Here is an 18,187-nt window from a genome sequence, read left to right as displayed (position 1 = left end):
TTTTTTTGTGGAAAGGCCCTTTGATACAGCATGTAAGAGCTCCTGCTTGGGGTGTATGGCTGATCTCCTCAATGCTGCTATGAAGGACAGTCCATTTATTCATGTCCGTTCCCAGAGCCCCAGCATCTTGGCTCTCCAACACTCCTTCAAAGAACATGGAACAAAGGGCATATTCTGTCACCAGAGTAGAGGGGAGAGAAATAGTGTGTGTGCATGTGTGTGGCTGAGGGTACATTAAACTTGGAAGTGTAGGGAATCTTTGTGCATGCATCCAGCTGAATGGCCTTTGTGTCCATTTTTGTGTATGTGTTTGCGTGCCATGAGCACATGTGACATCCCCGTGACACTGGTGGGAATACCCACCAGATATTACGCCACACGGTTCTCTGTAAAACTTTGCTCTGCACAAAGGGCCCGTTTCATGCTCGGCTCTTTAGAAACTCATACATCAAAACTGCGATTGGGTGGGTGGTGGTTTGCATTGTGACAGATTAGCTTGGGGCCTTTTGTCCTTGGTTTGACTCATGGGAACGAGGCACTGTTGTGACTTCGGAGTCTCATGTTTCTGGTTTCAGTCATATCATCGTGTTAATTCCCACATGATGAACAGATACATATGTGTGAAGTCATTGCAGGTCATTTTACGATCAGTTTTGACTGTGGCACGTCCCAAAGGGTAGTTTTCTTTTGCACCTCCGTCCTGACACTTCAGCTGAAACTGTATTCAGTCTCTTCCTACTCAGTAGATACTCTTGCATACTCTCATGCTCCTTTTAGGCTTTTGTTGAAATCTCTTAGTGGTATAGCAGTTCTGAGAACTTAACTTCTCAGTACAGGAGCAACAAGAATACTAATTTTATTAAATGGCATATGTGAAAAGGTTTTTAAGGATATTCCAAACTCTATGATTTCCATCCTTTCAAGATTATATTGTTTTGATGATGTTGATCTACTATATTTAGCTTTACTTTGGTGATATGACAATCAATTTATGAAATCCTATACTGAACTAAAACTCAATTATTGCTCTGGGTGCATCTTCAGTCTGACATTTATATGCATTGATTCTGAAGCATAAGACTAGTTTATATCCTTGCAGAGTCAGCCTCAGTTCTACCACATTATCCTAAAAGCAGGCCCGTATTACTGGCACAACAAGCTTGAGCGAGAGCTTAAATGCTGCTTGTGGCCTCTTGAGAGTCTTATTCATGTTCTGTAATCAAGACTGAATTTTTAATTTGTAGTAAAAGGTTGAAGAGTTGGATTTGATCCAAAAAAGTCTTTCTAACTTCATACTTAACTCTGCAGTTTCAACACAAACTTCTGTTAATACATGGAAGGAAAGGGAATAAAAGAAGTGGATTGTTCCAACAATTTATATACATTTTGAAGGTAACATTATACAACCTTTCCCATTTCTCAGTCTATTGATAGGATGCCCTCTTTTTTTGTCCTTTTAAAACTTGAATTTCAGCAGTCTTTGGTATTTGGCACACCAGAATCCTCGTTTCCACCATGGTCAAACTGAAATTGAAGCTTTTCATGAATTTTTGTAATGAAATTCAGGTAGAATTCATAATTTAGATCAAATTATCCAAAGCATAAAAAAATGTATCATTGTCTGTACATGCATGCATGCTTCAGCAAACATGCTGCCTCTCTCTCTCTCACTGTCTTTGTGCCTGGAATTAGCTGTACCCTTTCCAGAACCCCATTACATCTCCTTTCTTCCTCCATGTTCACACTGCTTGGCCTGCCTGTCCCCATCTACAACGAGGCTCCATGCCTCATTTTGACCCTTCACAAGCTGTGTGCCCATGGATGAATGGAGAAAATTACTCTGAAATGAGCCTGAAAAAGCACCCCTCAACAAAGCCAGCCATTTGTAATCTTCTACTTTGCATTGTTTGCCAGAATAGCACCCACTCTTCTTCATCTCTGCTTTTTTTTTTTTGCCACAGTTGTGTTTGTTTTTTTTACACTGAATAATGTAAATTTGTCATTCCACACGTAGTCATTTTTCTGGAGGTTAAAGTAAGGCATCTGAATAGCCGTCATGTTTGGGAAGAAGTGCAGAATATGTTCGCATCAGTTCCTAACCCAGAAACTGATTTGTAAGTTGGGGGATTTTTCAAGGACACACAGAATGGCATTCATATTCATGCATGGTGATCAAATGTAAACGATTACCCAAAGGATTATGGCAGCAGCAACATTTTCTCTCACTCCCAGATTTTAGGCCCCGTTTTTAGAACAGTTTTTTCCTGGTTGTGCAGGATCACAGTGTGAACATCAAAGCCAGAGTGACGGGGGTTTTGGTTTAGTATGCAACAACAATTTATCAGTAAGACATTCACTTACACCTGCGCGCATACACACACACACACACACACACACACACACACACACACACACACACACACACACACACACACACACACACACACACACACACACACACACACACACACACACACACACACACACACACACACACACATATACTGTACACTTACAAATACAGTAGCATTTACATGTAAATTCGAGTGACACTCATTTGACTGTTTGCAACTGCACAAAATGGTGGAACTTCACTGTATTGGCTCTTTAATGATTGATAGAACTGGTGAAGACAAGCTGATGATGCATTATTTACTGATTTGTCTTCTTTCAGTGAGCCTGTCTTCATTGCCTCTTCCTCTGTGATGAAACAGTCAATGCCTTACTTGGCTCCAGCAACAAATCAATGACAGTCTGCCTGATCAAAGAGTGGGACACATGCCTAAAACAACATCAGTCTACATATGAAATATTTAAATGGCGCAGAGGAAGACAGTAGAGCGAGAACAGAGAAAATGAAAGGGGAGCTGCAGGAAGAACTGCAGGAGGAACATAGAGGGATAGAAACAAGATGACTCCCACTCAGCAACCTCCTCCTCAGGGTGGTGTTTGATGTGGACTTGTGTTTGCCGTTTAAATAGGCTTTTTTTTTTTTTTTTTTTTTTTTTTATTGTCTGGGTTTTTTTTTCCCTTTTGAGCATATTTCCCTCCTCTTCTTCATCTCTCTCACCAATGTTATATATATGTCCATCCCAGAAGTCTTCTTGGCCCAAATATGACTCTCGTGCTCAGTATCTGGCGTGACTGCTCACTAATCCAAGTGTTCTTTCCCTTTTTAGGACTGGTGCTGTGCTATTTCTTTTAAATAGCACACTCGTATTGGAGATTTTCAGAAGATTAGAAACTAGGAATTTATTTAGTTGCACAAAGTCTAGTTTGCACATCAAAAAAGAAGGTTTTTAGATGGTCTTTACAAATAAAAAGGTTATCAATAATGTAGTAGAACTGAGCCAATGTTCGTATGTTGCATTCAGGCTATGCTTTCATCTGTGATAAGATACTGTTCACTACAGCTGATTGCCCTCATGCTTGGGAAATAAACAATTAATCATTTCAAACTCTACAATACATTTACATGGAATTAATACTCCTTTAAAATTTGAAGTGAATACTTTCTGTTTTGTTCAATATGGTGACACATGGTAATTTTTACAGGATCTGCGCCAAAAACAGAACATTAGCCATGACTCTCAAAATAATACCATGGGTAAACCATGAACAAGAGTACGCAGAGAACGTGTTAATCCAGCAGCTGATGAGGCGCCAGTGGCATGTCTTTTGAAAAGATCCTATTTTTAAAAAGTAGCTAACAAGGCTCAGCTCCGACTTAATGGTTATCTGACACAGCAGTAGAGGAAGAACAGCCAGTGGCTCAAAGATGCCTATTCAGCTGGGTTACCTGCTAAATAAAACATTGGCTGACCCAGCAGGATTATCCACTAAACATTTGTTGCACTGCCAAAAAATTATAGGTACCGGGTTATAACCAGTGGGCATGTGCTACTTAATGTCATTTAAGATTATAGTTTACGGGCTTGAAAGATCATACCACAGAGTAAGAGAGAGCTGAGATGAGATGCAGAAAAGTTTTAAAATCTTCAAATCAGGGTTAGTAATAATAGTTTCATAACACAATTACAAAGAAATGCATTATTAACCACTGTCAGCAGATACAGTACAGCATGCTCGCTGTTGGCACATTTCTTAACAAATCCTCTAACCTGATCAAAACATGTAGGTCGCCTGTCGCTGCCTTCTGAATACCATCCAGCACAGCTATTTCCCTCCTCTGTTTGGTAAGGCTTCGGCACAAAAGCAACATTGTTAGTGAAAGAACAGGGTTTTGGATAAAACAGAAGACCTTTGTTGTCATGGTTACAACAATAACCACCCAATTAAAGTTACGCAACAGTCATGGATGAAAGAAACTTTTGGTTTAAAACAGGAAATGAACAGCAGTAGTTTGTCATCACGGAGACAATATTAAACCCATGGTTATAGTTATGGAACAAAACGTCACTGGCTACTGGTGTCAAATTAAGCAATACCGCTTCAGATGCTTACGGACCTGACTGCATCACTGTCGTGCCATGAATAACGTTAAAGCACACCCTCAAGTGTAATATTGCGATTACACAACAAGTTACCATCTAAATAAAATATGTAATCAAAATGTACTCACAGCAATTCGCTCTCAAAATACAAAAGCTTTTGTTAGTGATCTCCCTTTCCATGGCAATACATGGGGACTAACAACTGGAAAGAAATCAGTCACGTCAGTAGAAGCGAATGTAATGTATGCAATGTTTACCACTCCAGGAAGCAGCCCGGCCCTTAGCAACGATCCTGGCAACAGAGAAGGGATCTAGTCCGTTTTATTGCTTTCTAGAGATTGTTTCTCAAACTGAATAAATACAGCACACAGAAATACAAAACTGCTTAACAGACACGAGAGATGTTGAAGGCCAATGTTTTGCCTACCCGTCCAGCTACCTGACCTTTTGTATCTATAACTGTTTTCCTCACTCGGTTCCTTTTTTCCGTTGTAACTGCAATGACCAATAGAGAGCCCTCCAATGAAAAGAAAACTGCGGGCCATATTAAGCTGCTTACACAAATCAACAGATGAGTGGTTTGTTTTGGGAGGACCGTCTCTGTGCATTTCTGTTTAATTGCCTATTTGAATTGTGTCACAGGAATGAGGAAACGCACCACAGATAATGAAGAATAACTTTTTGCATTTTCATAACATACAATGAATTGCTAAAAAAAAAAAGAACTTGATTTCATTCTTAAAGATTAACAGTATGAATTCACACTTTTCTCACAGTTAAAGTTAGACTGATTTGATAAGCTCTTCCACAAACTGATGCTTCATTCAGAGGCTGATGAATGAAAATGTACTCAACAATGATGCCCCAGTGAGTTTCAGCAGGGAAGGAGGAACAGCTGCTTGGTAGACAGCCATTGTTGCTGTCTGTTTGGGTTAACCAAAGGAATAGGCAAAATATACACAAGTAAACACAACAGCCTGATTATGCTTCTGTTTGCCCCAAGGAAGTCCTCTGCGCATGACTGACAGAATCTGATAAGATCTGTCGCACATATTATCTCATTGTCGAAAGACATGCAATAGGACAGAGGCGCTTTATGGTTTCAGGATGTGTTGTTGAATGTGACAGTGCAGTAACGTACTGTATTCCAACAGACCCTGTGATCTGTGTACACAGACTGGTGCTGGAATGATTCATGATTTTTAGAGTCAATTTAGCATTAAAGCTGCTCTCCCAAACGACTTCTCAAGGTCAAACTACTTTACTCTAAGGCTATGAATAACAAATACAGCAGAGGATTTTCTCATTAGTATTAAAAATGTGTGTACTGAAAGCCAAACTGGGAATAGTTCTCCACAAATGCATAAAATTTATTAAATCAAGGCTGTCCTTACATGTTACGGATCATATGTTAAAGTTGTGGGCTTTTGTCAGGACACTGTGCTGCTCATAAACTGAAGGCCGGCTCAGCAGCAGTGCAGGCTATTAGTGCAGCAGCCAGGCTAAAGATGAAACTGCCATGAAAGGGCAAACACAGTTCTCCTGCTGTCTAGGTGAATTCAGCAATGCTAACAGATCTGATTGACTTTCAGCCAACTCTGTAAAGTTGGAGGTTCTTGGTTAAAAGGCGAGACCTGTCCTTTGAGTACAGATGCTACGGAGAGCCTCGGAGCCGATAATTAAAAGTGCATCCTACTGAAGAAAAAAGTCGACAGTCATTAATGTGAGAGGTTCAGCCTTATTGAGCATTCTACAGTGGGACTGAGGCCCGGCTATAGATGGCAACCCATTACAGAGATGGTTGGTTATGAGCCACAAGTGCATCCCACAGTCCAAGTTTATTAAATCAAAGTCCCTCTTACACAATGCTGAAGTTGTAATATAATTTAGTACAAATGTCAAACTGTAGGTGCCATGTGTGATTACTGCTCAGCCATGCAGGCTGACCCTGCATGCCATGCTACCTCCAAATCTCTCATAAACATCTACTATGTTCCAAAGGAAATAAGGCTTCTTTAGGCTTGTAATTTAGTCTCTGAAGGTCATTCATCAATGTGAATGAACCAACAATCTAGTTTCACAACATTGCATCATGTAAATTCAGTCACCATTGCTCATGTTAATGTTTACTGGAGGACATTGTTAAACCCAGTTCAGACCACAGATTCACGACAACACAAAACTGTATAAGGATGCAGGGAAAAGTTGCCTGGCCCGTCCCGGCTCGACTCCAGCTGGCTGACGATGTCGCCTCCGACTCAAATTGTTAAATTGCAAGTGGGGAGTTTTACATTGCTTATTAGAGGAGACACCAACTCCTATAACGATGGAACTATCCCAGAAAAAGACAGGAGAAAATGACAAAATAGGGAAGATCTTCTGTCTCAGGGTCACGGCATAAATTTGCATAAGCCCCTGGGTATTCTGTTGATGGACCCATGGGCGGCTCCAAAATCTCAACCCATTTGTTTTTGTTTTTACTGTTTCATCCCTACCAAAAATGCAACTGTTGCAAGCAACTCACTATGACTATCGTCATTTGTGTTTTAAGACGCCACCAATTATATCCCGCTGCCAAAAAACCTGAAAAGCGAGCAGTTAAAATGAAAGTGCACCGTTTGTCTACTTTCATTAATATAAACTGACAGGTTTCAAAATGTGGCAGACTGGTGAATTGTTAATAGTTGCAAGTTTGAAATCACCCATCCAGCCATAAATTATCTATAGCCGCTTTACCCCTCTACAGGGTCACAAGAGGTTGAAGACTATCCCTGCTGAGTGGGTGAAGTCGATTATAGGGCTCACATTCACACCTAGGGCAAATTTAGAAACACCTATTAACCTAGCAAGCATGTCTTTGGACTGTGGGTGGAAGCCAGAGCACCCGGAGAAAGCTCCAGATCATCTGGTGTAAGTTTTTGGTATGCACTGGGCTTCATTGTCTAGAAAAGCCAGAGAGGGATAGTCATAGCTTTCTTCTTCTTCTTGGATTTCAGCATTGTTTCTCTTTTAACATTCTTTGTGATTAAACTGAGCCCTACCCCCTGTCAGTCGTAATACCTCAAGCAGTAAAGAATCACAAACAGAGTTTATAGTGTTGTTTAAAAAAAGATCGGCTACTGCTCGCCTCATGCTGAGAAAAATGCTGATCGTTGACGTACCATGTTTGTATCCTGCTGTGAATGAGGTCATACTAGGAAAAGTGGCAAGTATGTCTGAGAGTTTCCCTGCCCATTAAAGGTGGCTGACATGCACAGCTTGTGTGTGTGCAAAGCTAATTCCGGAGCCAATGCTATTGATCAGAATAGTTGTTACAAGACTTGAAAAGTTTTGTTTCCAAAAACATCTTCCCGAATCATTTCTAGCTATACTCTTTTGACGTAGTGTCACCCAAAACACAAGTGCAGAAAATTGGTTTCTTTTGATTTGTGTAACAACAGATTTATGTCAACCATATTTTAAGCTCAATGTGGAGGTAAGAAAATAATTCAAATGCTTATCTTCAGAAATATTGTCACCACCCTTTTGGATGTTCTGTTCCATCAAAACCTTGGCAGTTAATTTACTCTCTTTATTTGAAAAATGGAAGATGCCCCACCGTAGCACCAGCAATAACCTCTACTCAGGCAGAATAATTGAATTGTCATCACTCTTGTCCTTTCTGTTTTATTTGAGCCAAACTGTGTCAGCAGCGTTCAAAACTCATTAGCCTGTGTACATTGCACCACTGACATTTATCTGTGGATGATAGTCCCTTTTGGCATATTAATAGTTGAATTGTGATGGCCTGGAGAAGGGTGCCGTTTTAATTTCACCAAGATGTATTGGATGTCCGTGGAATATTTAATGGTATTTGTCAAATGTTAAGTGGGTGTGTGACCAGAAAGTGGTCACCTCAAGCTGCAGAGCAGCTACAAGAATGTGGTTAAGCAAAGTGAAGAACAAGTCGGTGTGCATTCGTGCAATTTTCTTTGCTGCTGCAGTAGAAGACTGTGGTTGTTCTGGGTGGCTCCCAGTGACTACCAGCAGGGAAAATGGAAGTACTGGGAGGGAAAAGAGTGACTGACTGGCTTTTCTTAAACAGGATAAACAATCAGGAATAAAAAATATTGATGATACTGGGAATGGAACTTTTTTGTTTTTGTAGTTTATTGATGAGTTTATCCACACTTAGGCTATTAATACTTTCCTATTGGATATTAAAATTAAATTTGACTTAAAGGATTTAGTGGCATCTACCAGTGAGGTTGCACATTGCAACCAACTGAACATCCTCCCATCATCCCTCCTTTTCCAAGCGTGTAGAATAATCTGGCCTTCAGGTAATACAAAAAATATTAAAGGCCCACTCTGGGGCCAGTGTTTGGTTTGTCCCTTTTGGGCTAAAGTAGAAAAATGGTGGTGCAACATGGCGGGCTTTGTGGAATAAGACCCGCCTCCTATGTACAGTAAGTATGAAGGGTTCATATAAGCTAACAAAAACACAATAATTCTTAGTTTTGGGTTATTACACACAAATGAAAACATAGTTATGAGTATTAAATTCCATTTCTGAATCTGACACACTGGTCCTTTAACTTGAAAATGTAGACATAAAAATAAACCTACGTAAACTTTCTGTAACAATCTTTTAAACTTGTTTGTGGTCAGAAAGTTAGTTCATTCACATCAAAGGATTGCTGCTGCTCAACACATGTTCCTTTCATGAGGTTAGATTTATTTTCTCAATAGTTTCCCCTAATGTGAAAAAAAAAAAAAAAAAAATTCTGACACCAATTTAGAGTTTTACTTTTGAAGCAGTGCCTCTGCCAGACTGCAGTTGAAGTGCAAGTGACAGAAAAAAAAAGATGAAACAAAGGCAACTTATTTCTATTGGCTCAATTATTGCCTTGTGTAGCAATCATATTACATATGAGCTTTCAACCACAGGAATCCCTTCACTTTTTGTCTCATGCTATGCCCCCCAATTACCTCAATCATCCAGTTTTGTCCTTGGCCTTTCTCAAAAAACAAAAGTGGTACATCAGCAAGCTGAGCTGTGATGTCTTAATTTGGGCAGGATGCTCTCATCAAAGCAAAATCGGTGTCTGTCTTTTACCAGAGCACATTTAGAGCCTGACATAGACTGCTTATAAAAGTGGAAGTAGCTTCCTGGTCTAAAAAAGTAGGCTAATGCAGAAGTGCCTTAAACTGCAATACCACCGAGTACCACTAGATTTTGACTCCCAAAAAAAGCATCCGACTCCCATTCAACTTCCCTCATGAAATATGGAGTCAGTACATTTTGTTAGTTATTTCGGTGTTGCTAGCTAAAGTCACTCCTTCTTATTCGTTTTCTTGGCGGTCTATCTGAAAATAATCCTTTAATTAATTAGAAAATAAGCCTAAAAAAACTGTGTTTTTGGTTTTTGATTGACAAGACTGTGGTGCTGTCAGGTTTCTGCAATCAGTGGGCGGAACGTAGTGTCGCCGGGTTTCCAATCGGATCGATTCAGATTCACTACTTACTCCCCCCCAGCTCGTCCAAATATAGTCAATTCTGGCTCCAAACCGCTCTGAACTAGCACAATAGCGAACTCTAAGCTTCATAAGGGCCGTTCTCAAACCAATGGGTGATGTCACTGCTGTTTGCCACTTGAGGCCTGCAAGGGCTGGACAGAATTCCTGAGTTATTTTTATTCATAGGTTGGTTTTAGTCTCATTTCTCTCTATTTTCTTCCTTGTCTGTCTGACTCCCACAGGAAGATAAAGGGGAAGAGGAAAAATGTAGAGGTGGGCGAGTGAGGAAGCCATGTTGTTATTCTGTTCACAGGCTGATGACAAACCTGTTTCCAAGTAACATTGTTTCCATAAAGTGAGAAGGACCTCTTTGGCATCAGCAGCCCTGTGAATGTATGCGTGTGCTCTCCCCTTGTTATCATTGCCACACCTGTTTCTACTCAGAGGGGCCAAATGTTCCACTCAAAATCATCGCACTCAACAGTTTACTTTTTTTTTTTTTTTTTTTTTAAAACATTGTGAGGATTAAAAGATACACCTTAGACATTGTTAGTAAGATGTCATTGATCCATGTACTTTGGATAAGATTTATGACTGTGTCCTTCTGGAGGATTTTGCAGGAGGTGTAGTGGGTGTACCTTACTCCTACTAAATGTGACAGTTGTGGGTGGTTGACCTCACTTTTTGAGTTAAACTGAGGATTTGAGACATCTGGAGTGAGCTTGGGGGAAGTTGCTGCTCTTTTGCTTTGAAAGGGGTCAGTCCAGGTTGTTTGGATATCTGATAGGGCTGCCTCCTGGATGCCTTTCATAGGTTTTCCTGGCACATCCTGGTAGGGGACCATAGGGTCAACCCAGAACACACTGCAGGAATTATATAGCTCATCTGGTTTGGGAATGCTTTGGGATCACCCCAGGAGAAATGGAGGCTGTTGCAATGAAAATGAACAGCTGGACTAATTTGTGTAGCCTATTGCCATCACTCTGGATAAGAGAAGGGAAATGGATGGATGGAAGTCATCAATCAGTAATGCACGCCAGGGGTTATTCTGATGATATAAATTACCATATAGATTGTACAGGACAGAGGGTTTGTTCTTACATATTTTTTTTTATCCTGTTACAAAATCATCTCATTTAACCTACATGGGAGGAGTTCTGTTGTGGTGGCTGTGAAGGTGATAAAAGTGTAACATGTTGCTTTAAATTTGCTTACATGCTTTTGTCATCTGATTCCTACTTGTCAATCTACTCGTGTCTATTTCATTTAGTTTCTACACTGCCTACAATGTATTATTACAGCTTCCAGAGAATTACAGTGAACCAGTTACTTTCATCGATGGTGAGTGTGTGGACACGTCGATAGGTCTAAATATAGCCCCACACATATCAGAGCAGTGTGAACATTCTGGCCCGTCAGTGATCACAGGCATTGCTCCTCACTAACACATGTCTTACAATTGGATTTTATTCTGGTGTTGAGGCAAGCATTGACAGGATTTCCTTTACGTCAACAAAAGGTGCAAATTGTGAGTTCTGCAAAGGCCATGAAACTTGAGATTGAGGTTCAGTTGAAAAGCACTCCACTAACAGTCTGATACAGCAAAACGCTGCATTGTCTGCAATTAGCAAGGGAGCATGAAAAATACATTACTAAACAGAAGTGACTAGATATTCAAGGTGCATTGCCTGAATCTGTTTATAAGAGAGTCAAAAGTTTCAATTTGTGCTTCATATTTTAAAGCTCTGAATGTCAGCTGACCTCGGGACTTTATTTCGGCATCATTGGTTTCTCATTAGAGACATAACAGAATAAATAATATGTAATTTGGTTGTTAAAAAAGTATATTGGTCAAAGAAAAAACTCAAACTTACCACTTTATGTAACAATGACTGTGTACTCAAACTGTTGGCATGGTAGATAAATAATATATTCTTCTAATCCATGTCATCTGTTTAAGCTGTAAGAATTGTTGTGCATTACTGAGTGATCACATTTTCTGTTTACAGCTGCTGACAGCTCAAACAGCCTGTTCTCAATAGTCATTATGTGGCTGTAGCAGATGGTTAATATGTGCTCATATAGACACTAATCTCACATTTACAATTAGATATGAGACAGTAACTGACTCCAACACACATCCAGAGTGAGTAAAAGTGAGTGCTAATGATTACCTTCTAATAGACTAATGTTCATCTGAAACATAGAACTCTTCGAATATTTCCAAAATAAATCAAATGTGCCTTTAACTATTGAAAAACATTGCTATATATTTACTGGATACTGTATATTCAGATATTTGTCAGGGATTAAAACGGTCTTCATTCCCACAATATTTAGATTTGCTTGGCTTTACAGTTAGTACGTCTCTGTACAAGTCATTTAAATTGTACAAGTCATTTAAATATAGCACCAATTACATTTTAAGAAGTAGGCTTTTTTTAAAATTTATTTCTATTTGTATTTATTTAATAGGGTAAGTACTTACTTGGCATTCTGGGGAGATTAAAACATGTCATAAACCTCTTGTAGGCAACTGACAGGCCTTTTGTCTTCTTATTGTCTTTTATTAGGCAAACAATAAGGTGATAAATTGCCCACTGAAGCACATTAAGCAAAAGTGATAGTGGACAACAGAGGGAGGAGAGATTGGCAGCAAACAGCCACTTTGTCTATAATTAAGCATGGTTTTGTTCGCGCACCTCATGTTGATTTGTTATGCTAAATAATGAGCTGTATTGGAAATTAATTAATGCTTTCAAAGTGATTTATAACCATAATTTATTATTCAGTCTGTAGTGAATAAATCTAATTGACAAGAAAGTGCATACAGATGTATCCAGTTTGTTGTTTGGATAGTTCGTAACTTGTATGTTTATGTTTGTGCCACAGAGACCTTAAAATTATTTCAAATCTCTGCATAAAATTTCAGCCAACCTTTTTTTTTTTATTAACCCTGACACACTATTCTAAGCTTTAATCACAATTTTCTTCATTTGCTTTAATTGTATTCAAGCAAGCATTCTCATGTAATGCACATGAGCCTCAAAGAAGTTAGGAGAAGCAAGAGTTACTTAATTTTCAGTAAATATTACAAAATCCTTTGGATCGAGAGGCTTTGGAATCTGCAGGTATTTTCAATGCAGCTGCCCAGCTCTGTCTTTCTTGCCAAGTCCTCGTCTCTGCCGGCAGAGAATGACTCACTGCAATCCCTTCTGAACCAGTTGGCAACAATAGCTTATTAGGAACCAAATGATGGGCAATGTGTTCTGTTTGCTCAGATTATTTCAAACCGACAAAAAGGTAACACTGCACCTGGCCTGCCCTGAAGAAAACAATGCGCTGATAGTCGGTGATGGGGCTTCTTCTGTTGACTGTCTCCTGTTGCTTCTTTTTGGCTGCCTTCCGGTGTCAGTGTTTATCTGCTGCCTCTCTAAGGCCATTATCTCACCTGAATCGCTGTTATTCCTGTAACATCTGAAACATTCTATGAAGCCTGGCTCTTGATACATTTCAAATCAAAAGAAGTTTTGTTTATTGTGTGTATGATTTCTATTTGCTTTTTAGAAATAGTGTTTTGAAAGAGTTTCCAACTGTTGACTTAACACATGTCTGATTTATTAAGATGTCAAGATGAACTTTAAATTTCTTCCTTTATTAACTGTTTCCACTCATGTTGAATCCAGAATATAGTTATCATATCTCAAGAGATACAGCATGCAAAGTTTAGTGCTGGTCAGAGAAGACTACCCAGTAGTGCACTCAAAAATTCCACACGGGAACAAAAAACGTTCTGCTAACAATCCCACAATTCAATTTGCATTTGCATTTTACAGATGCCAAAACACTACGTGCAACTCAGTGACAATGATTAGTACTGTAAGTGTTTGAAATCTAATGTCTTGCTCAATGCTAAATCAGCTGTTGAGTGTCCATTGTATAGTTTGTGAGTGGTTGGTGTGATTTCAGACACAGCTTAAAACTACTGGTGCAAAGACTGTGAAGAGGAGGAAGGGACAGGCTGTGACGATGGATTTTTCAGGGTTTCATTGTAAACTAAATTAGAGTGAAACCAGAGAGGTGGGGCTACCTTATTTATGAGTAACTATATGTCCTAAGATAGTGAGCAACATGCCACGGCATAATGCATTACTCCATATGGCTTTATTGTCTCTATAAAAGCGTAGCTGTTGAAAGGATTATTTATGGTATCTTCACCACTAGTACCTACAATATAACATAACACTGTGTGTGTGTGTGTGTGTGTGTGTGTGTGTGTGTGTGTGTGTGTGTGTGTGTGTGTGTGTGTGTGTGTGTGTGTGTGTGTGTGTGTGTGTGGGTGGGTGGGTGGGTGTGTGTGTGTGTGTGTGTGCGTGTGCACGCGTGTTCTTTGAGCATGTGCATCTGTTGCGGACTATTGCTAGTCATTGCCTTCATCTGCAGCCTACTGTGAAATTATTGTCTGTTTTTCACTCAAACATGGGCTTTCACGCTAATCAGACTTGTTTTCTCATTACCTCCCTCCTCTCTCCCCTCCCCTCCCCTCCTCCACTCCTCTTCCCGCTCATTGTCTGTCGTTTGATATTCACCTCACTTTATCCCCCATCTTTTTCTCTCATCCCTTCACCGTCTCTCCCAACCTCTATTGGTCTCCTCTCTCTCTCTCTCCGTCTCCCTCTCCAGCCGATCGACGTCCACAGTGCTGCTGCTGCTGGTGCTGCTGCTGCTGCTCATCACTAACTAGGCTGCCTCTGAGCCCACAGGTACGCCTCCCCCCCCCCATTCCTCTCTGCCCCCCTCCCACCGTCTTCATGGTCTATTTTTAACTCCACTCTCTAAGATCTTTCCCCTCGATTCTCACTCTCCAACCCCAACTCACATCTCTGTCAGCACCTCTCTGGCCAAGTGGTAGGAGCCTGCAGACCAATACCTGTTTATTAATTTATGCTCATGCTGGCCTTTCTCCTTTTTTTTTTTTTTTCGTTGAAGAAGTGCTGCCTCAACTGCATTTTGACCAATGAGAAGTGATTGATGTTGCATACACTTTTTTTTTTCTATAACATTAGATGCCCTTTTTAGCTATTGATAGGTGTATCAGCGGGGTGAGTTGCGGTAGAGGGCATGAAGGGGGGAGAGGTTACACCATGATAAGGAATCAAACCCACAGTATTACAAACACTACAAATGCACCAAAACCTTCTGAGAACCACACTGACTTAAATTAGTTTAAATCTGACATATGTTTTTGTTTATTCATGTCCTACATGGTTTGCTTTGTTGAGCTGCCACCTTCCATTCAGCCTGGCAGCCATCTCCACCGCCCCAGGAGGTGAGAACATAAAGCACATGTTGGACTATAAAGCAGAAGTCCAGGGCCTTGTCAGCTCCTCTCCTCAGCGTCTAGTCTTTTAAGACCAGTCGACTGGCTTTTCCCACTGCATATTTTCACAAGCACTAACAGCACTACAGATGAGTACTACACTCTCCAAAACCTTAGTGTGTGTGAGGAAGAAGCATGTTGACTTTATTGTACACAGTTCGAGTGGGCGCGCAGTTCTCGCATGCAAGCCGTTGCTGGTGGTGAACAATAGCATTAAATGGATTGGACTGAGCAAGATTTTTTCTTAATGACTTACTGAAAAGGCTTTTGTATATATATTATTTTAAGAAAAAGATAATTACTTTTTGCAAACATGGGTCCAAAGATCTTTATTATCGAGGATCTCTTTATTCCCACTGCAAACAAAATGTCTCATTACGATTATGCAGCTTGCAGATACATCTTTATACATATCAAGGAGGCGCAGGTGTTTTGATATGAGTCTTATCACATCAGTTGGGATCCTGTAATAACTGTGATGTAGTATTCATTGCCCTTGTGAGGCTTAATAGAGAACTACAAACAAATGTTTTTCTTTTTTTTGCTACAAATTAGGGCTTTGGTTCCCATGGTTACTCTGTTTGTCTTTTGATGTGAGTCCATTCAATATGAACCCGGTCAAGGCTGTCTTTGATGCAAGAGGAAGGAGGGACAGAGAAAGAAAAAGAGTGTGATAAATTGAGGCTTATTTAAAAGTCACTGAAACCAGACTTTTGTCTATTGGCAAGCATTGTTTGCTGCTAATGATGGCCTCTGAAGAAGAGATTACACTTTAAATACCTGCCGACTTAAAAAACTAATTTCCGTTTTCTCCTGTGTGATACAGACAATTGAGAGGGCTGGCTGTGTCTGAGGTAAACAACATTTTGTCAGCCTTAACCACACGGTCTGCCTCGGTAATGATCCTCGTCTGTGTTCCCAGACATGGCATTTAGGACCGAGGACAGACCTGCCTTGCAGCATTCCTGCCTGATTTCCCCATGCAGAACCAGGTAGACAGCTGAGAGAATCCATTTGTCAAACTCACAGTCCTTCACGGCTATAGACAAGAGCTGTCAATGGGAGGCTTTTGAGTTATTGTGTGCCTCACCAAAAGACACATGCAGCCTGTTTTTAGGGGGGCGGGGGGGGGTTTCAGAAGGATTTTACCCACACACATTAGCTTCTCCTTCTTCTTGCTCACCTCCTGTCTTGGAAACACACTCTTCAAGTACTCAGTCTTTGCCTGTCAAAGAGGCAAACTCTGCAGCAGATGCAAGAGGCCAAGCAGTGACGTGCTGAGATAATGTAGACAGTAACGCTGCCAACGTTGTGATGTTCCATGTGGCACTGAGTCTTTTTCTTTGAATGAACTGCAATCATTTCAGTGCACTCCCATACTCTTGGCGGGGTGTTTACTGTCCTTTCAACCTTATAAAAATCGCTCAGTTGGTGAAGGAGGCTGTCACAATGGAAATATGACACTAACTAATCAAATGTAGGGTGTGTGTAGCATGTTGTTTCTCTATGTCCATAGTAATCAACAGGGCAAACAGCAGGCGTGAGCACTTTCAGTAATTTTGACTTATTTTTTAGTCTTGGACAGCGATAGTTTTGGTGCAGGAAGGACACCCAAGTAACTGCATTAGCAGAATCTTTGTAAATTGGCTCTCTTCTACGAGCCACAAGAGTCCTCTCTCATCATTCTGCTCCACTTTTGCCTCCCTCTTCTTCCTTTTTTTCCCTCTGATGTCTGTTTCTCACTCATCTTCATTTACTTCCTGTTTTTTGGGGGCCTGGCAAAAGCATACATTTATTAGAGAGGCTATGTTTTTTTTAGTGGCCTTTTCTATTTCCCATTCATTGCATTTCATTTCCCTTCCTCTCCTCTTGTCTCATCCCACCCCCCTCCTCTGGTGTATGCCTTCTGACAGCCGAGGTACCCTGCAGCCTGCTTTGGCCAGGTATAGCACTAGATGAAAGGTTTGTAGCCAGAGCTCTCTTTCAAAGATGCCTTCTGCTCTGTCCCTTCTGTCCATGGGCACTCAGTTGTCCCTGCCAGGCAGATGGAAAAAAAAAAAAGAGGGCAAGGGAAGGAGAGGGAGGAAGGAAGGAAGGAAGGAAGGAAGGATGGATGGATGGATGGATGGAAAAGGAAAAGAGTGAAGATAAAGTTACCCAAACAAAAAGCAACACAAAGTCGGCAGAGTAAGATCTCCAGACTCGCCCTCACTCCAGATGTGGAAGTTGTAGCATGCCTCTGTATCATCAAAGTAGCTTGACATCCAGGTGAATGCAGCAAAGGGAAGGGATGGGCCCCCTTCTTTCAGTCTGCCTCCAGTTTGAAGCTCCTCATATATATCCTTATTCAGACTGGATGCCGCCCGGGGACATGGAGTTTTTGAACGTGTTCCTGACATGTTTTCATCATCTGATGTCTGGGAGTCACACTGAGGTCTGAATTCAGTTGAAGAAGTAACATCTTGTGCTCTCCACAAAATCAACTGAACTCTATACCTCAAGGTGAAATTTAAATGTCTTGTTCAATCAAGTCAGGATTGATGTCCTCATATATTTGGATTTGTTTCATGAGTTCGCTACAATGTAAATAAGCTGCTTTCATACATTGAAATCAGAGCTGTAATGAAGTCTAAACGCACACAAACACTGTTTATCCGCTTCTCCAATTCGGAAATATTGTTTGTTCAGCCCCCCTGCAGCATTTACTCCCGACACCTGTTAATGCACAAAAGCTTGGCTCCCTCTCGGTTTCTGCTACAAAATCCAAATTGCTTATTTTGTTTTCTCCTGGAACATTAGTTCCCCCTGTCAAAGAGTATCATGCACTTTATCAGCTTTGTTTCTGCTTCATAGT

General features: G+C 40.6%; 1 protein-coding gene across 3 annotated transcripts in view; it reads left to right on the top strand.

Moving 5' to 3' along the window:
* The window catches only part of mid2 (midline 2), a 152,225-nt gene that overhangs the window by 22,241 nt on the left and 111,797 nt on the right, over nucleotides 1-18,187 (top strand). For 2 of the 3 annotated variants that reach the window (XM_069694503.1, XM_069694501.1), the window contains exon 2: nucleotides 14,637-14,716. The exons of the other annotated variant lie outside the window; for it this stretch is intronic. The gene's annotated coding sequence lies outside the window, so the exon portion shown is untranslated. The remainder of the gene's footprint in view (nucleotides 1-14,636; nucleotides 14,717-18,187) is intronic. 3 annotated transcript variants of the gene reach the window in all.

This window comes from Brachyistius frenatus, unplaced genomic scaffold (genome assembly GCF_029030835.1).
Source record: "Brachyistius frenatus isolate BFR_SWC_R1_liver_20210118 unplaced genomic scaffold, ASM2903083v1 Contig_17, whole genome shotgun sequence".
In the NCBI taxonomy this organism is placed as follows: Eukaryota; Metazoa; Chordata; class Actinopteri; family Embiotocidae; genus Brachyistius; species Brachyistius frenatus.
This window is presented reverse-complemented; position numbering and strand designations above follow the sequence as displayed.